Raw genomic sequence first — 21,233 nt, 5'->3', positions numbered from 1 at the left:
CTTGCTGCATGAAAAACAAGAGTTAATTGCTGGTACAAACATTAAACCAAATACGCAGGTCTTACAATTATAACCTGTAAATATTGGCACACAAGCAATAATCCATTGGTATGTAATGCTTTTTGGTTTGCTCAGTTGGCTGAACAGCTGGTTCATAACGTCAACTGGGGTTCAATTCCTGTACCAGCTGCTGCTTCCATGAAGGTCCCGCCTCCTTAACCTTGCCCCCTCACCCGAGGTGTGGTGACACTCAGGTTAATCACGACCAATCAGCTCTCTCTCAAAGGGAAGAGAAGCAGTCCTCTGGAATGCTGGCAACTTTCAATGCTTATATCTGCAGTTTTAACAGATGCATTAACTTGTCAGTTGGTGTGCCTATCCTGCAGATACCCCAAAACAGTACAATATTTTTCTCCCTGAAGCAATCCCCACCTGGAAGGTGAGCTCGTCAGTCTCTGCTGGAAAGTTGCACCCAAAACCTTTCCACAATGGGAGAAAGAGAATCAGCTGAGAATTTATTTCTATATTGGCAGCACTGTTTCCCAATGGCTCAGAGCTTTGCACAGGGCCCAGTAGCTACAAAATCCAACATGAGCTGGATTAATTCAGGAAACATTGCCTTGAAGGTGACTTCCTCACTGTAGGATTTGAATGTGCCAGTCACATTTGGGTGAGGAAAATGTACTCTAAAACTTAAAAGAAAGTATTAAACAAGTTTTCTGACCCTCTCATCAAGACAGCGAATTCTCCATTATCCAGTTTGTATTGTACTTAACATGTCCACCTTCAGGAAAACAGGGATGTAGGTTGTGCTGGGAGAACACAACAGGTGAGCTGCTCTGTGTAGGAATTCCAGATTTTTAATAATACCCCAGCTATATGTTCTTTTTTGTCAACTTAGATCAAAACAGTTTATCTTAAATATACATCGACTTAGTCTCATTATTTTAAAGACTTGGATTATGTTCTTATCATTTTGCGGAATGTAAGTTTACAATTGTGGCTGGAAAATAGTGAACATTTGCCCTGTAATGTTTTACTACATGACAGCAGTGTGCAAGGTACCTTACTGCCAGTTCAAACTCGGGAAATTTAACCTCAGAATTTACATAAACTCTTTGTTGAGACATTGGCATGACAACCCTCTGGCACAAATGATTCCCTGTATAGCTCCGGGCACTGCAAGCACTCACACACATGAAGTATTTTGTAAGTCGCTGGCTGGCTGCCTCATGTAAAGCCTTGAGGCACTCAGTCCAAGAAAAGAAATAAAAAGAAAGATTTGCATTTATATAGTGCCTTAGACCACAGCAGGGCTTCTCAAAGCATCTTACAGACAATAGAGTGCTTTTACAGTGTAGTCACTCTTGCAATTTAGGAATAATGACAATAAACTCGTACACAGCAAGCTTCCCAAAATAGTATTGTGATAATAACTAGATCACTTGTTCTAGTCATATTGGTTGAGGGATAACTATTATCCAGGACACCAGGGCAAAGAGAAGCGGAAAGCACATGCTCAGGATATTCCAACCTATTAGTCAGGTAAGAAATATTATCATTTTGGAGGACTTCTCTTATCTGTTCTAGCAATTGTGCTTTAAGGTAAACAGAGAATAATAACTTTAAAATATTCCATACAAAAACACCATGGCTGGGATTTTACAGCTCTATGTAGGCAGGTTGGCAGGTGGTATAAAATTGTTCAACATTCCCAGTGCCCACCCACTCCTGGGTCAATTGAGGCCTGGCACACAAGTGACTCCTTCCCCCTGCCACTGAGATTTTACCCACAGTTGGAATGCCACACCAAGTGTACAACCCAGCGGCTTTAACTGCTCAGACTCATAACAGGTAAGGGGATACCTCCTTTCTGGGCTCCCCCTGCTTTCATTGGAGGGCTCACCCCAATGACTTCCCACCACTGAGGTTTCCCTCCCCTCCTGCTCTGTTTACCCGCTACCCCCCAACACCTCCCCTTTAGTAAAGCGTTTGACAAAGTCCCTCATGGTAGGCTGGTGAAAAAGGTTGGATCTCATGGGATAAAGGGAGATGGCTAGATGGGTGGAGAACTGGCTTGGTCACACAAGACAGAGGGTGGTAATGGAAGGGTCTTTTTCCGGCTGGAGGCCTGTGACTAGTGGTGTTCCACAGGGCTCTGTATTGGGACCTCTGCTGTTTGTGATTTATATAAATGATCTGGAAGAAGGTGTAACTGGGGTGATCAGTAAGTTTGCGGACGACACAAAATTGGCAGGACTTGCAGATAGTGAGGAGCATTGTCAGAAGCTACAGAAGGATATAGATAGGCTGGAAATTTGGGCAAAGAAATGGCAGATGGAGTTCAATCCTGATAAATGCGAAGTGATGCATTTTGGTAGAAATAATGTAGGGAGGAGCTATACGATAAATGGCAGAACCATAAAGGGTGTAGATACACAGAGGGACCTGGGTGTGCAAGTCCACAGATCCTTGAAGGTGACGTCACAGGTGGAGAAGGTGGTGAAGAAGGCATATGGCATGCTTGCCTTTATAGGACGGGGCATAGAGTATAAAAGTTGGGGTCTGATGTTGCAGATGTATAGAACGTTGGTTCGGCCGCATTTGGAATACTGCGTCCAGTTCTGGTCGCCACACTACCAGAAGGACGTGGCGGCTTTGGAGAGAGTACAGAGGAGGTTTACCAGGATGTTGCCTGGTATGGAGGGGCTTAGTTATGAGGAGAGATTGGGTAAACTGGGGTTGTTCTCCCTGGAAAGACGGAGGATGAGGGGAGACTTAATAGAGGTATGAAAGGCATAGATAGGGTGAACGGTGGGAAGCTTTTCCCCAGGTCGGTGGTGACGTTCACGAGGGGTCATAGGTTCAAGGTGAAGGGGGGAGATTTAACACAGATATCAGAAGCTCATATTTTACACAGAGGGTGGTGGGGGCCTGGAATGCGCTGCCAGGCAAGGTGGTGGAGGCGGACACACTGGGAACGTTTAAGACTTATGTAGATAGCCATATGAACGGAGTGGGAATGGAGGGATACAAAAGAATGGTCTAGTTTGGACCAGGGAGCGGCACGGGCTTGGAGGGCCGAAGGGCCTGTTCCTGTGCTGTATTGTTCTTTGTTCTTGCCCCACCTCACCGTGGACTACCAGCCTAGGTCAACAGATCAGCTGATAAATGACTTCAAGGCAAACCACCAAAGTTGGGGTATTCTCACCCAACCCTATATTCTGGGGGGCAGGGACCCTGCTCCCAGCATAAAATTTGGTCCCATGATAGACAAAGAGAGAGTTTTGAATGGAATCAAATTTTGGCCCTCAGTGAACTGTGTGGTAAAAATAAGTCAGTTAATTACATTGATCCCCCCCCACCCCCCGCCCCACTGCCCTACCCCACCCCTCATGAACACAATGGAAACTTGTCCCATCCTTACAATGCTTAGCATTTATTCAAAATCTGAATGAGGAGAACGGTTATGGAGATTAGTAGCAGTTCATTCATTCATTTTGACTACAGATTGAAGCAACTTATTTAGATGAGCCTTAGCTCAGTGGAGCTACTCCTACTTGATGGCTTGAATTTTCAGGATGGTGAGAGCTTGGTGCCCGCCATCCTGAGAGTTGGCGGGGAATGCATCGCCACTAACTGTGATCAGCCTGCTGCCATTTTACTCTCAACTGGGAGGCGGTAGCGTAGTGGTATTAACACTGGACTAGTAATCCAGAGACCCAGGGTGATGCGCTGAGGACTCAGGTTCGAATCCCACTATGGCAAATGGTGAAATTTGAATTCAATTAAAAAATTGCAATTACAAGTCTAATGATGACCATGAAACCATGTTGATTGTTGAACCCATCTGATTCACTAATATCTTTTAGGGAAGGAAATATGCCATCTTTACCCGGTCAGGCCAACATATGAATCCAGACCCACAGATATGTGGCTGACTCTTAAATGCCCTTTGAAATGGTTGAGCACATTGCTCAGTTTAAGGGCAATTAGGAGTGAACAACAGATGTTGACCCAGCCAGTGATGCACGCATCCCCTAAACGAATAAAAAAATGACAGCAGGCAGGACCTCTGTCTGCACTTGAATGGAAGTCCCACCTTGGAGAGTTGTTGACCAATCAGATTGGCCAACAGCTCTCCAGCTCCTCAAAGTACAGTGCTGCAGTGGCTGGAAGAGGTACTGAGCCTAAGTCCCTGCACTTCAGGTAAATACCAGAGGCTCTGGGGAAGGAAGGGTAGGGCATTCCCTTGTTGGGGGGGGAATGGAGTCTGCACTTGGATGGAAGTCCTGCCTTGGAGAGTTGTTGACCAATCAGATTAGCCACTCCCAAGACTTCAACACATAACTTAGGCCAACAATAATTGTTGATTATACTGTCAGAGGAGTTATCTTTCAGGTATGGCATAAGAGAGCCCCTAAAAGTATTTAAATAGAGGTTTTCCCATTGATCAGCTCTACATTTATTCCCTAACTCACACTTAAAACAAATGATCTGGTTATTTATTTCATGCTTTCTCTCTTGATGAAGGGCCAAATCCACTTAACTCACAAGTTAACAAAATAAGACTTTGCTGGGGAAATAATTGGCAGATGACTCCCATCTGCCCACTTGAGATTAAGTATTAGGAATTCAGTGATGTAAAACTTACACTCGTGATATCAACTATGTACGGATACCAGTAAATACAGAAGCAGTTCAAACAATAGTTACTGTAACATATTACTCACCAAAACCACAAGCAATAATATTTAACAAGCACTCATAGGCAGGCAACAGCTAATGACGTGATTGCATGTTTTCCCAAGGAGTATCTATGGAAAAAAACAGATGTTTTGGCATGGTACCCAAGTGCTTGACGGGACTAGTCTGGATCTTCTACTTCAAAATAATGCAACCAAGATACACTTCACCAGTAAGCATGTACTAATACCATATACAGCAAATGTATTTCAAACTGGAAAATACTTTCTAAAAAAGTACACATTCATAAAATGACTATCCAGCCTTTAATACCAGAAGATTCTATTAATTCTATACGGCGCCTTACTTAGCACGTGTTTACTTAAATCAGTAAATCGCAATTTGGCAAAGGACTGATTTTCTTTTCCACTATTTATTATGTAAATGTACACTATGGGCGGAATTTTACTGGCACGTTCGCCCGAGGTTCGAACGATCTCGCCCGAGGCCAACGGAAAATGCTGTTGTCTGAGCCTCACCCGCCCCCCCGAATCAGGGCAGGCGTGCCAGTAAAACTTCGGCCTATTGAACTGAATATGTTCATATCCATAACTTGCTCATATTGCTGATATTCGCATTGTCCGCAATTTGTAGGATAGTTTATTTTCTGTTTTATCATTAATGATTAAATATAATTAATGTGATTCAGCAGCAAGATTATTACCTCCAAGCTTCCATCCCAATCACACACCAACCTGACTTGACATTTATCACCATTCCTTTATGGTCACTGAATCAAAATCCTAGAATTCTTTACCTGAGGGGATTGTGGGAATGTCAGCATGAGGATTGTGTGAGGTAAAACACAAATGTGAGGTAATGCATTTTGGAAGGTCTAATACAGATAGGAAATATACAGTAAATGACAGAACCCTTAGGAGTATTGATAGGCAAAGGGATCTGGGCGTACAGGTACACAGGTCACTGAAAGTGGCAATGCAGGTGGAGAAGGTAGTCAAGAAGGCATACGGCATGCCTGCCTTCATCGGCCGGGGTATTGAGTTTAAAAATTGGCAAGTCATGTTGCAGCTTCATAGAACCTTAGTTAGGCCGCACTTAGAATATAGTGTTCAATTCTGGTCGCCATACTACCAGAAGGATGTGGAGGCTTTGGAGAGGGTACAGAAAAGATTTACCAGGATGTTTGCCTGGTATGGAGGGCATTAGCTACGAGGAGAAGTTGGAGAAACTTGGTTTGTTCTCACTGGAGCGACGGAGGTTGAGGGGAGACCTGATAGAAGTCTACAAGATTATGAGAGGCATGGACAGAGTGGATAGTCAGAAGCTTTTTCCCAGAGTGGAAGAGTCAATTACTAGGGGGCATAGATTTAAGGTGCGAGGGGCAAGGTTTAAAGGAAATGTGCGAGGCAGATATTTTACACAGAGAGTAGTGGGTGCCTGGAACTCGTTGCCGGGGGAGGTAGTGGAAGCGGATACGGTAGTGACTTTTAAGGGGCGTCTTGATAAGTACATGAATAGGATGGGAATAGAGGGATATGATCCCCGGAAGGGTAGGGGTTTTAGTTAAGTTGGGCAGCATGGTCGGTGCAGGTTTGAAGGGCCGAAGGGCCTGTTTCTGTGCTGTAATTTTCTTTGTTCTTTGTTCTTTGATTGCAGGGATTCGAGGAAAAAGCCCACCTTTAGCTTCTCAGGGCAACTAGAGATCAACAATAAATGCAGCCCTGCCAGTGGTACTCACATCCTGAGAACAATTATTTGTACTAACCCTTCCACCTGCTATATTATTTTGACAAAAATGTTCAAGTTTGTACCAAGGGACTGCAATGCTAGGAAACTTTCATTCATTTGAAAACAGATTTTTCTTTGTTTATTTACGGGATGTTGACGTTGCTGGCTAGGCCAGTATTTATTGCCCATTCCTAGTTGCCTTTGAGAAGGTGGTGGTGAGCTGCCTGCTTGAATCACTGATGTCTCTGAGGTGTAGGTACACCCACATTGCTGTTAGGGAATTCCAGGATTTTTGACCCAGTGACAGTGAAGGAATGACGGTGATGGCTTGCAGGGAAACCTCCAGGTGGTGGTGTTCCAAGGTATCTGCTGCCCTTGTCCTTCTGGATGGTGGTGGTCATAGGTTGGAACCTTGGTGATGCGGTGCATCTGGTGGGTGGTACACATTGCTGCCACAGTTCATCGGTGGTGGAGAGATTGAATGGTTGTGGATGGGGTGCTAATCAAATGGCTGCTTTGGCCTGGATGGTGTCAAGCTTCTTAAGTATTGTTGGAGCTGCACTCATACAGGCAATTGGAGAGTATTCCATCATGCCCCTGACTTGCACCTTGTAGCTGGCGGACAGGCTTTGGGGAGTCAAGAGGTGAGTTACTCTCGGCAAGATTCCTAGCCTTTTACCTGCACTTGTAGCCACAGTATTTATATTACCAATCCAGTTCAGTTTCTGCTCAATGGTAACCCCCGGGATGTTGATCACATTGATCGCATAAAGAATGTTCGGTTCCATTATTATGCAAAAATATATAATAAATATATAAGAAAAATATATAATGTTTGTGTTTTTGGGACATTAAATAGTATGGGAGTTGCACTTATTTAAGATTATAAAACAAGATATCAAAGCAAGCTCCCGGTACCAGTGAAACCTCCTTCCTAACAGCACTGTAGGCGCACTTACACTACATGGACTGCAGTGATTCAAGAAGTGGAGATGCCGGCGTTGGACTGGGGTAAACACAGTAAGAGTTTTAACAACACCAGGTTAAAGTCCAACAGGTTTATTTGGTAGCAAATGCCATTCGCTTTCGGAGCGCTGCTCCTTCGTCAGATGCAGCGCTCCGAAAGCGAATGGCATTTTGCTACCAAATAAACCTGTTGGACTTTAACCTGGTGTTGTTAAAACTCTTACTGTGATTCAAGAAGGCAGATCACCATTACCTTTTCAGATGTTATTAGTGATGGACCATAAATGTTGGCTGAGCCAGCGATGCCAACATTCCATGAAAGAATGAAAAAAGGCCTAATTTAAATTGGGAACATTTCATGTATCTATGAATTAATTGGAAATGGCCAAATTCCTGGCAGTTTTGTTATGAATTCTCCTCAGAAAACTCCTTGTGCATCTCATAAGCACAATTTAAAAAGCATCCGGGTCTTGATTTTCAGCAGATGGAAGAAGAGAAAGAAATGAATAATGCCTGGACATTCTAAGACCTAAGGGGAAAAATAAATCTTTGGAAAGTAATAGTAGTAGCAAGGATAGTGTCTGCAAAAGGCAAAAAATAACTTTAAAAATGTCACTAAAAATATTTTTTAGGAAGAGATCTGACAAGGGCTGAATGAGCTTTTGTCGAGTGTACAGCTGTCTAACCGGTCTTCACAGGGTAAGACAGTTGATGGCAAATCAACAGTATCCATTTTACACCCAGCCCAAATTTTTTCTCCATTGAATAGGAATAATTTTAACATGTGGTGGATTGATGCGATTTGATTCTAGAGTAGATGATATATTAGGAGGCTGGAAAGCAAGTGAAGCCCAGCCCACAACAGTATTTTAATATCGCATCTGTTGGGAGAAATAACATTGAGTCAGGTCAGCTGAAGCAAGAATTGGGGCAGTTGTCAGAGACCACTGGCAATGCAAGGGAATGATTTTTGGTATACATGTGCTGGTGTGGGAAGGGGAATGGAAGGCAGGAGCAGGAGCAGCTCAAGAATTCATTCCATCTAGGGCTCATGGGACTGCTCTCAGCCCTCCAGGAATCCTCCTAAAAAAAAAATCGCTATTGTTTGTATGTGGTCACTGCTTCCTTGTGTTTGTCTGGTGGGCTTACCACTAAGCATGCCTTACCCACCAAGTTCCAGATAAAGTAGCATTGTGCACTGACAACATTATCAAGCCATGGGTTTTGCATCTCAGTTAGGCAATGGCATGTTTATAGCAGTAACCTAGGCTGAGTTAAAAGTCATCAAAGAGCAAAGGACACCAGTTGGGAACAGAGTAACAATCACCTGATTAAAATTGATCTGAATTGAGAACAAAATATTGCAATGTAGAAAACAACGTGCCAATGCTTTTATCATGACTGACGACTAATTTTACCTCTACTATTGCACTCTATGACAACAAGGTCCAGTCTGAGTGCTGTTATGAAGACATATTTCATGAGGTTTACCCAGATGGCAATTGGAAGCTTGAGAAGATACAGTTAGAAGTATAGTAACATCATCTCTGCTTCACAACAGTTCATTGTTACGAGATGGTTCTTCTATCTTGAACTTGAGGCGTGTGGCTTGGTGAGTAGACAGAATATGGTCATACTTTGATGTGCTTGCATGCCGGAGCCACGACATCTGAGAGAATGTGGACAGATTCCTCCATCCATGGTTGCAGTCTGGTGATGGCCTCTGACAACTCTGCCTGATGTTTTTATGCCTGTCCTTGTACCTCCAGCCTTTTTCTCAGGGCCGATTCCAGAGGATCACCATCGGACTCAGACTCAGCAGGGGTTTGATCTACAGCAGTTCTTTGAGTGTTGTGGAGCTTAGCTGTCACTGCCTGCACCTGCTGTGGAAAATGTCCATCAAGCGATCATTAGGTTGTGATCCCAAGCCTACTTTAGAATTATGACCCACCAAGGTGTGTGGATGTGCACTGCTGCAAGCTTCAGGTAAACGCAGCAATGGGTCTTCCGTAAATGCTTCTTCTGCTCCTCATTTTAGGTGCCCTGGGGTTGGGGCTGAGGCCTTTGCTTGGCATCTTCCTCTGCCTATTCTTGCTGCTGGCTAGAATAAAGAGAAAATATAATTAGTGATTGAATAGGCGGGCTGCTACATCATAAGTCACCCACAGTCATTGTCCACGTATGGTCGATGTATACTGGATGAACATTCATTGGCTTGTTGGGGAAGATCAATCACATTTTCCACGCAGAAACAATCTCTGTCCTGTTCCTCATGGAAAGGCAGTGTTCTAAGCTAAGGGGTACTAACTCTGGTCTTTGCTCTCTCCGGTTGATTGTGAGCTATCTTGTACTGCTGAAAGACAGTTGATAGCCTGTGAGCACTATGGATTCAAGAGCATTTCAGAGGCATGCATGCTTGTTGGGTGTGCTGAGTCCTCTCCAGTAAGGGATTAAACTGTTGTTTGTGCAGGATCTTACATGAAATAGTGATTTTAAAGTAACTGGCAGACATTCAGCACTGATGTCCCATCTGCTGGTAATGTGTGACATCCCTATGGACTCTAATCCTCAGACTGCCTGATGCCCTTATGAGGGTGTGAGTTTGGAGTGTGTAGAAGTTTCACTTACGCTGGTGGAGTACATCAGATCATTCGTTTCCTGCACTGCAGGGCCGTCCTTTATTGTGTCCCACTGTAGTGCTGACCTCCCAGCTGACCTCTTCCCAGGCCGGCTTGGTCAATTAGAAAGACCTCCTGCTCCCATCCTGAGGAAAGGACATCTCCCACTTTCTGGACAGCTCAAGAGAATCCCCAGGGAGGCCTCGTTAAACCGTAGAGCCGAGGGTTTGTTTCATTTGGGTATCATGATAATGCAGAAGTTCACAACACACCTGGTTTGCTGTGGGTGAATGTCTGCGCAGTGTTTAAATATGATGCCAAGAACTCCGACCCCATGAGGTAATGGAGGGACGGATGAATTCCTGCCGACACCACCACAAAATTCAACGAGTTCCTCATCGCTGAATAATTAATTAACTAAAAAATGAAAAATCGAGTGCAAATTTCTTTGCTGCCGCCCAGCAGGAATCATGCCAACATTCCCGCCCCCCCCACCACACTTAGCGTCCAGAATGGAAAATTCCACTCTTTGTCTTTAACTACTTACATTGAATTTCTCTAACTCCCTTTTTACAACTAGAGATTCCACTCAACCCCGGCTCTTCTCCTCCCCAAGTCACATTCCTGGGGGATTCAATCTCCCACAGTACTGTCAGCCATTAGGCAGAAGCTGTGGAGGCATGGAGGCTTTCTTCTGCATCTGGGAGGGCATCTGCAGAATAGGAACAACACTTTAGCAACATTGCTGGGAAGCAAAGTGTAGGTTTCAGGATGACTTAACAATAAGGATAATTAAGACTTTTCAATAAAAGAAATCCAAGATAGAAGACTGAAGAACATCGACCTGGACACCCTGGGACTATGAGGAATGATCATCAACTCCAGGGAAGACTGTCACAGCTGTGTCATACATTGCTGAAGATTGAAAACAGATTGAAGGTCTGAGATTTCAGTGAACCTAGACAACAAAGGAAAGAGCAACAAAATTCCTGTAAGACTGTCAGGAAAAGAGAAGTAATGATGTCCCAATTATATTTTCAGAGGACTGTCTACTTCCTGTTGGGGTGGTAAGAGAGCAACATTTCTCTCTGTATGATGTTGTTGCACTGTGGGCAATGGAATCATAGAAGCCCACAGTGCAGAAGGTCATTCGACCCATCGAGTCTGCACCGACCACAATCCCACCCAGGCCCTATCTCCATAACCTCATGCATTTACCCTAGCTAGCCCCCCTGACACTAAGTCATCCTGAAACGCTGACAATTTAGCACGGCCAATCCACCTAATCTGCACATCTTTGGGCTGTGGGAGGAAACCGGAGCACCCGGAGGAAACCCACGCAGACACGGGGAGAACGTGCAACCTCCACACAGACAGTGACCCAAGGCGGGAATCAAACCCGGGTCCCTGGCGCTGTGAGGCAGTAGTGCTAACCACTGTGCCACCATGCAGCCCAAAGGAATGGAAGGAATTGTTGAGGGTATGGAGACAAGACAGCCTCAGCTTCTGTAAGGAGACAAATCTCCTGTCGATAATTGTAAGGAACAAGATCACTGTACAGGATTCTGCAGCTTCAGGAGTGCTAATGATTCTGCTAGTTTCTGTGCTAACCTCTAGCTCTGGAGGGAAGAAGACTTTCAGCTCTTTAGCAGGGTGATCCTCTATGGACTCTGACATGGTGTCAGGCAAGGCAGTTTCTGTCGAAGACACTTGATGACATTAGGAGATAGATTAAGCAATACATTGGCTTGTTCAGTGGAACAAAGATCTGAATGCTGCTCAGCCGCTAAAAACACAGCTAACTCACCTAAAAAAACAGCAGACTTCATCTGGTGCATCCATGAACTGGAAAGACAAATCATCCTCTAGGGCCTCAATTTCAACAGATCACTCAGTGCTGCAAGTGATTCTTCCCCATCACTCTCTAGGAAGAACCAATTCAGGTCCAGCAGGTCTTCATGGGATGGTTACCATCTGATGCAGTGCCTTCTATATCCACCACTTCTAACCTTACTTCATGAAGAGCTTTGATCTCCGCCTGGAGTCTAATGGATGGTGTATCTGTAAAATAAAGGAGCTTGCTGCTGATTGCATGAACTTCCTCAGCTTCTAGCAGGTGAATTTCCATTAGTTCTAAATAAGAGGTTGAAGACCATTCCACGATAGTGATGGGAATTTCACAGGAATCATAGTGGATGGGGGACGGACCATGCAAAGGTCCATTAACCTTGGGTGGGTTTTCCGGTCTTGGGTCAGAAAATCCCACCGAGTGAGTCATTCAAATGATGAGCATCATCTGATTTTTTTGAGGATTCCTGGAAATATGCCAACTTTGCCAATCAGTAAGGATGTACATTGATGGTTAAAAACATAGAGCAAATCAACAATCTGTCACCCCTTGCATCAAAGAGGAGCAATAATCCTGCCTTTGATTGGTTAGGTGGATTGGCCATGCTAAATTGCTCCTTCATGTCTAAAGATGTGTAGGCTAGGTGGATTAGGTAAATGCATGGGGTTACGGGGATAGGCGGAGCAGAAGGCCTGGGTGGGATGCTCTTTTGGAGAGTCAGTGCAGACGCTATGGGCTGAATGGCCTCTTTCTGCACTGTAGGGATTCTGTGGTTCTATGGTACGGCTGATGTGTCCCAGCCAACAAGCCAAGCCAGTTTGATGAGTGAAAACAAACTTGGGAGCTCTGCTTTTGAGAGGGCTGCCACATTTGCGATTTTGCCCTGCCAGGATATATTCATAACACTCTGCAGACAGCAAAGATGGAAATTGTTGAGCTTCTTTTCTTGATAACTGTAAGTTGTCCATGTTAAACAGCCGTATGCAACAAGGTGCTGAAGACAAAGATCTTATAAACAATCAGCTTGGTCCTAAGGGTCGGGTTGGCATTATTCCATGCATGTTTTGTAAGTTAGCCAAAGGGGTTCATGCGCGCATGAAGCTCTAATGAAGGGACAAATTGCCTATCACTGTATCATCCGAGGTAACAGAATTTGTTAACCACTTCCAATGTTAGTGCGATCAGGGGCAGAGATGCAACACTTTATCCTAACAAGTTACAGACATGTGGGAAAGAGCCCATGAGCCTTTGTAGTTAAATTTTCTTGTGAGTGACTAGCTCGGTGTCATCCACGTAAAGCAGTTCTTTGACTGGGACACAGTGCATTTTTGTCTTCACTTTCAGCTTTGATAGATTGTATTGTAAAGTGAAAGGTGGGTAAATGTACCCTGACTAACCTTGACCAGTTTGCAGGAAACCTTTTTAACTCAGGCACGTGACACGGTGGGATAGAGTCAGGCGAAGACCCTGCACAACTTTAGTGAACACTTTATCAAGGAAAAACAATATTTATCAGACTCTACTATTGTACTTAAACTAAACTCTATCAATCTCTTCACAGGACTCTTCAATAAACAATCTCAAATCTACACTAGCTATTTACTTCTGACACCCACTTCCAAGGTTTTGCTACACCGTATCCACAGGTCCCTATCACTGTATTTGAATTTTTTGTCTGAAAAGACTGGTAATACACCTTCAATAAGGCTGGGACAGGCTGTTCCTCGGTCTTTGAGAGTTGGCTGATGTTACAGGATCTGCAGCCCTCGATTTGGGCTTCTCCTCTTATCTAGGGCTGGTTCTGGTCTTCAGGTTGTCTCACCAGGGTGGACTTCTAGGTCTAGTCAGTCTGATGATGCTCGCCACAAGGTACAAGAAGCTGGAAGTGCAATGCTGCTCGGATGCCAGTCAAAGGTGCTCTCCGGAGACGCTGTTAAAAAGGCGCAAAAGCAGAGAGAGCTGGGCTTCAAGTTGCCCATTTTATTCCCCTCTTCACGCCTTTCTCAAAGATCCTGTGACCTGAGTCCAATACTAACATTGGGCAGGGCCAGAAGATCTAATGAGGTGGCCACTTTGCATACTTGGATGTCACAAAACGTGGTTTTGAACCTTCAGCTGCCAAATGCTGTCCTTGTCACATTATGCCTCTGGCTTTCTACTGAGCTGGATGCCACCAAGTCTGCGTAGCATTCCTCTAACAAAGCAGGTTCACTGGAGGTGTAAACAGCAGTTTATTCTGAAACAATGTGGCCTTTAGCATCTGACCAGGCCACTCCAGGCCTGTCTTGTTTCAACGGGAAGTTGATTATCCAAGGCCTGGCTGCATGAATACTGTCTGTTCCAGTGCTGCAGTTTGCAAATGGCAGAGTTTGGTTAGGTTTAAACTTGGCTTCCACATTTCAAGTTTTTATAGAATCCCTACATTGCAGAAGGAGGCCATTCAGCCCAACGAGTCTGCATCAACCACAATCCCACCCAGGCCCTATCCCCATAACCCTATACATTTACCCGAGCTAGCCCCCCTGACACTAAGGGGCAATTAAGCATGGCCAATCCACCTAACCCGCACATCTTTGGACTTTGAAGCACCTGAAAGAAACCCGCGCAGACACGGGGAGAACGTGCAAACTTCACACAGACAGTGACCCAAGTCAGGAATCAAACCCGGGTCCCTGGTGCTGTGAGGCAGCAGCGCGAACTACTGTGCCATTATCCATGATCATGAGAAATATCAACATTTCTGTAACAATCCTGGAGTTCATGGGTCACCTGATCACAGTACAGCTTGACGTCGTCTATGTGAGTGACTCCTTCCAGGTATGTTGGGAAGGTAAAGGTCAAGAGCTTGGAGAATAAAATGCCAATCAGAGTTGGGTCCTGGACACAGTCCCTGTTTCACTCCATTCTTCCCTCTGAAACTATGAGAATTGAAACCAGTGTATGCTGTCACGGAAGGAGCAGATTAGAGAAAGGAGCTTTGGTGAGCAGGTAATTTCCCTCAAAATCATTGATGAGATCTACATAGAGTGGCATACTCTGTTCCCTACACTTCTCTTGTAGCTGACACATGGAGAATCACAGAATGGTTACAACACAGAAGGATGCCCCATTCAGCCATCATGTCTATGGTGGTTCCCAAAGGAACAATTTACCTTGGGTCAGTCCCCCACGACACTGCACATTCTTCCTTTCCAGATAATAATCTTGAATGCTGTGATTGAACCTTCCTTCACCATACTCTGAGGCAGTGCATTCAAATTGTAACCACAAATTAATGAATTAAATTCCTCAGCTATGTGGTGTGATTTGAACTCATACCCCTGGATTATTGGTCCAGCTCTCTGGATTACTAGCCCAGCAACTTAACCTTTATGTTGCCATTCCATGATCAGGCCCACAATAGATCTGCCACCATGGAAACTGTCCTGTGCTGCCGGATGCACTCAGTCTGCAAGTGAATTAAGTTTTTAAAGTATGATCATAGAATTGAGGCTTTCTCCAAATGGCAGGGTTGTGTGGTATCGTGGTCACTGTTCTCTTGAAGGCTGGGTAGTTTGCTGCGGACAATGGTCTGTTTGAGGTTGTGCAGTTGTTTGAAGGCAAGAAGTGGGGGTGTGGGGATGGGCTTGGCGAGATGTTCATCTTCATCAATGACTTGTTGAAGGCTCCGGAGAAGATGTCGTAGCTTCTCCGCTCCGGGGATGTACTGGACGACGAAGAGTACTCTGTCCGCCGTGTCCCTTCGTCGTCCAGTATTTCCCCGGAGCGGAGTAGCTATGACATCTTCTCCGGAGCCTTCAACATGTCATTGATGAAGATGAACATCTCACCAAGGCCATCCCCACACCCCCACTTTTTGCCTTCAAACAACTGCACAACCTCAAACAAACCATTGTCCGCAGCAAGCTACCCAGCCTTAGGGAAAAATGACCACGACACCACACTACCCTGCCACAGCAACCTCTGCAAGACATGCCGGATCATCGACACGGATGCCATCATCTCACGTGAGAACACCATCCACCAGGTACACGGTACATACACTTGCAACTTGGCCAACGTTGTCTACCACCCCCACGACTTGCCTGGGCTTGCAAAATTTCACTAACTGTCCTGGCTGGAGATAATATACATCTCTTTAACCTGTGCTTAACCCTCTCTCCACTCACATTGTCTGTACCTTTAAAACTTGATTACCTGTAAAGAATCGCATTCCAATCATTATTCTGTAAATTGAGTTTGTGTCTTTATATGCCCTGTTTGTGAACTGAAATCCCACTCACCTGATGAAGGAGCAGCGCTTTGAAAGCTAGTGGCTTTTGCTACCAAATAAACCTGTTGGACTTTAACCTGGTGTTGTGAGACTTCTTACTGTGTTTACCCCAGTCCAACGCCGGCATCTCCACATCACGTTCTTCCAGAACCATATGACTTCAGACTTCATTGCAGCCTTGGTTCAAACGTGGTCAAAAAAGCTGAATTCTAAAGGTTAGGTAAGAGTGACTGCCTTTGACATCGGCAGCATTTAACTGAGTGTGGAATCAATATGCCCGGCTTAATTGAAGTCAATGGGAATTATGGGCAAACCTTTCCACTGCTTGGAGTCATACCTAGCACAAAAGTGGATATTTGCAGCTGTCGGAGGCCAATAATCTCAGACCCAGAGTATTGCTTTTGGAGTTTCTCAGGGCAATGTCTTAGCTCCAATCATTTTCAGCTGCTTCATCAATGACTTACACTCCATCAAAGTGGGGATGATTTCAGTTTTCAGTCCCAGTCACAACTCCTCAAATAATGAGTTTATGCTGCAGCTAGAAAGACCTGGACAATATTTACGTTTGGCTGATAAACGGGAAGTAACATTCATGCCATATGAGCAACAGGCAATGCCAGACTAGTCTAACCATTTTCCCTGGATATTCATCAGCATTACCTTCGCTCGATCACCCACCATCCTGATTGACCAGAAACTCAACTAGACCAGTCATATAAATACTGTGGCTACAAGAGCTGGTCAAAGTCTGTTTATTCTGCTGCGAGTAACTCACACTGTGACTCCCCAAAATTCCAGTATCTACAAGGCACACATCAGCAGTGTGATGGAATGCTCTCCAATTGCCTTGATGAATACAGCTCCAGGAGACGCTCCTCACCAGTCAGGACAAAGAAGTCCATTTTATTGGCATCCATCCATCACAATAAACATTCACTCCCTCCACCACCGGTGCACTATGACAGCAATATGTACCATCCATAAGATGCACTTATGCACTTGTGTTGCACTGTTGCAACTTGCCAAAGCTTCTTAGACAGCAAATTTCAAATCGCAGCCTCTGATGCTCTGAAAGATAGCAAGAGCAGCATAGGCAGCAGCTGAACCTCAATTTGAGAATGACTTCTACTCAGGATCATGAGTTTTTGCCATGGATCTTCATATAACTGAATAGGATGATTCTCAACCTGCAGACCCTTGGGCAAATGGGGCAAGACATTCCATGAGATAGTACATTCCAGAGAGCAGGATTTTCTCCCTTTTATTTCCTTATCTGCCTCATCATTAAGATATTGTGACAGATGCAGCTTGATGGGCAAGTTATACCACCATTGTGAATGATTAATAGCGAGCTTGTCCTAGTCATTAATGTCAATGCGACCAGGCTTCCAGGGGAACTTCAGAGTGTCTCTGAAGCTTTCTTTGTCCTCCCCTAATGTGTTGGTTATCTGAGAGTTAAAAAAACAGGATGTGGCAGTGTAGATTGCTTTCAGCCATCTGGACAAGGTGACCAGTGTGTCGAAGTTGATTTTTGCAGGAGTTTTGCCTAAATGTTTGTGGAGCTGGTTTCAACAAGGATACTAAATGTTTGTTTAAAGATCCTCACATTGAATTTGGAGGATACAGCGGAGGACAGATTTCTTTAGCAATCTCCAGTGTCACTGATACATAGTCAAGGTCTCACTGCAGCACAGGAACACAATGTAAACAAGTGCACTTTACACAAGGACTTTTGTTGACTTGCAGAGATCTTTGTTGTCAAATGCTCACTGCCATAGTTTGTAGAAGGCTGAGCTGGCCTAGCTGATCTGGTGTTGATCACTTCATCAATGGTGACCTTTTGAGAGAGTTGGCTGCCAAGCTATGGGAGGTTCCCCTTCAACATGTGTGGGAGATGGAATATTTGGTGGGCCAAAGGAAACATGCTGTGCCTGTGCTCTCCCTATTTCCTATCTGAACACACCCCATTGCTCTGCTGGAGATGTTCCCCCAAGAAGGTGTTCCCAGCCTACTTTGGCTAGATCCTGCATTATTCTAATAAAATCTTCCTTCCCCTCATCCAAAACCATTTTTTGCAGATACTTTTTTTCTTTTTCCATAACAAACTTAAATTGTATGTGTGTGGTCGCTATCACTAAATGCTTTCCCACTGCCATGAACACCTCTCCAGGTTCATTCCCCAGATTAAGGTCCAGCACTGCACTTTCCCTTGTTGGACCTTCTACATATTGTCATAAAAAGCTCTTCTGAATACATTTCAAGAAATCTACCCCCTCTAAACCTTTTAGACTATGACTATCCCAATTGATGTTGCGGAAGTTGTAATCCACTAATTCAATTATCCTATTCTCATTATTTTTGGTTATGAGTTAAGAACAACAAATTTACTTGCTGTCTACTTTCAATGGAATCAGTGTGGGAAAGCCACGAATTACCACCCTGAAAAATGGGGTAAGCCAATTTTCAGCCTTGGATCTCATAGCATGGTAGTGAATCCGGATACATCAATAGAGGTTGTTGAAAATGTCCTCCTAAACATGGTAGCTCAAAATATCATAAATTAAATTTGTTTGAACAGCACATGTGGTTTGTGGACCATTGCTTTATGTAGTCACTAAAAGTACTCATTCTCATGTCTCTTAATTTGGAATTGGTTATCACCCTTGAAGGCAGCAAATTACCAAGAAATAAGGCAGTTAGTGACAGCAATGAAAAAAACAAAAGAAAGACTTGCAATTATATAGTGCTCATCACAATCACCAGATGTTTCAAAACACTGTACAACCAAATAAGCTGGCACAGTGGTTAACACTGCTGCCTCACAGCGCTAGGGACTTGGGTTCAATTCCTGGCTTGGGTCACTGTCTGAGCGGAGTCTGCACGCTCCCCCTGTGTCTGCATGGGTTTCCTCCCAGTCCAAAAGATGGGCTGGTTAGGTGCATTGGCCATGCTAAATTCTCCCTCAGTGTACTCGAACAGGCTCCGGAGTGTAGCAACTTGGGGATTTTCACAGTATCTTCATTGCAGTGTTAATGTAAACTTACTTGTGACACTAATAAATAAACTTATAAGCATTTTTTGAGGAATTGCCAGTGTGGTAATGTAGGAAACACAGCAGGTAATTTGTGCACAGCAAGCTCCCACAAACATTAATGTGATAATAACCAGATAATCTGTTTTTGTGATGTTGGCTGGGCAGCACGGTGGCACAGTGGTTAGCACTGCTACCTCATAGTTCCAGGGACTCGGGTTCAAATCCAGCCTCGGGTGACTGTGTGGAGTTTGCACGTTCTCTCCGTGTGTGCGTGGCTTTCCTCCGGATGCTCCGGTTTCCTCCCACTGTCCAAAGATGTGGGGTTAGGTGAATTGGCCATGCTAAATTGCCCATTAGCGTCAGGGAGACTAGCAGGCTAAACACGTGAGGTTATGGGGTCTGGGTGGGATTGTTGTCGGCGCAGGCTCGATGGGCCCAATGGTCTCTTTCTGCACTGTAGGGATTCTATGATAAATATTGGTCAAAACACTGAGGGATAATTTCATTGCTTTCTTCAAAATAGCACCATGGAATCTATTATATTCACCTGAGACGATAGATGTGGCCTTGGTTTAATGTCTTATCTGAAAGACAGCACCTCTGGCTGTGCAGTACTCCCAGTAAGAAGTTTAACAACACCAGGTTAAAGTCCAACAGGTTCATTTGGTAGCAAAAGCCACAAGCTTTTGGAGGTTTTTGCTACCAAATAAACCTGTTGGACTTTAACCTGGTGTTGTTAAACTTCTTACTGTGTTTACCCCAGTCCAACACCGGCATCTCCACATCAGTGCAGTACTCCCTCAGTACCACACTGGAGTGTCAATTTTGAGTTTTGTACTCCAGTTATAGAGTTAGACTCAAAACTTTGGACTCAGATGTGAGAATGCCACCAACTGAGCCATGTGTGCTTGGGGTAAGTACCTCAATCACCATGTGGTTTTGCTTTCCTCTCATCTATTCTAGCATAAATCCTATGCTTGGCATTGACATTCAGGCATATTGTTGAAGAAAGACTCCAGAAATCTCAATAAAACCAACTAATCAAAAGTACCTTTGATAACTGACAAAACAGCAATGATACTGAATTTAAAATTTTGGGGTCGACTTCCCACTACATTGCAGTTTTTTTGTGTCAGTCAAAAATAAACACAAACAAGCAGCTGAATGATGTCAGTAGTGAACTGTGGTTTGACAGGAAATACAAGCCGCAGCCCAAAAATGGGCAGTGTCAAGCCAAGTAATAATGTTTATCAAAGGCAGATAAATAACTTTGCAATGGCCTATTTATTTAAAGGGTCAATAGAAGCCACAAATGACGTTCTACACAGCACATCATTTTTTAAAAAATCACCACAAAGAAATAATTTTTTTCAGCAGAGAGTTGTATGTGAGAGTCTGCCACAAAGGCAGTCAGGGAAAATGAGAGGAAAGTTCAAAAACTTTACACTATTTTAGCAGGGAAGGGTTGACATTTGAAAAATGCCTTTCTCTCTCAGTCACGTCAGACACAATGTTAGGAACAAGCTGTTTTTCCACAAAACATTTATTTATTGGTCGATATGTATTGCAAAGTATGTCTATCTTTAAAATATGACTCCAAAGTAGTTTACTTTTCTCATGCCTAGTGGGTGACTCTGGGACAAATGGATGTAATCAAAAGAGGAGAGACAAGTCATTCAGGGGAGAATTTAGGAACAAATTTTAATGGACACCTCTATGGCAGTGGCAGGTTTGGTAAAATAATAGGGAGCTACGCAAGACGTGATCTTGCCACTAAGACATTTACCCAGCAACAGGACTAAATGCAGAGCAGCTACCTTCTGCAAAGAAGTGGGCAACTGATTTGCATAATTAAAGGCCTTATTCAGGGCCATTTTATAGGGAAGGCAGCTCCTGTGGAATTTAACTCTTGCACCTACACTGGCCCCTGAATATCTTTTTTTAAACTTACGTCAGAGCTCCTGGGTTCTCCTGCATGCCTCACTGGGCCTCTGATTGGGCTGGCAGTATCAGGAGCCTGCCTGCCATCCTAATTGGACAACGGGCCCATGGTGGACA

The sequence above is a fragment of the Mustelus asterias genome, chromosome 20 (assembly GCF_964213995.1).
Source record: "Mustelus asterias chromosome 20, sMusAst1.hap1.1, whole genome shotgun sequence".
Classification (NCBI taxonomy): domain Eukaryota; kingdom Metazoa; phylum Chordata; class Chondrichthyes; order Carcharhiniformes; family Triakidae; genus Mustelus; species Mustelus asterias.
Note: the sequence above shows the minus strand (reverse complement) of the source record.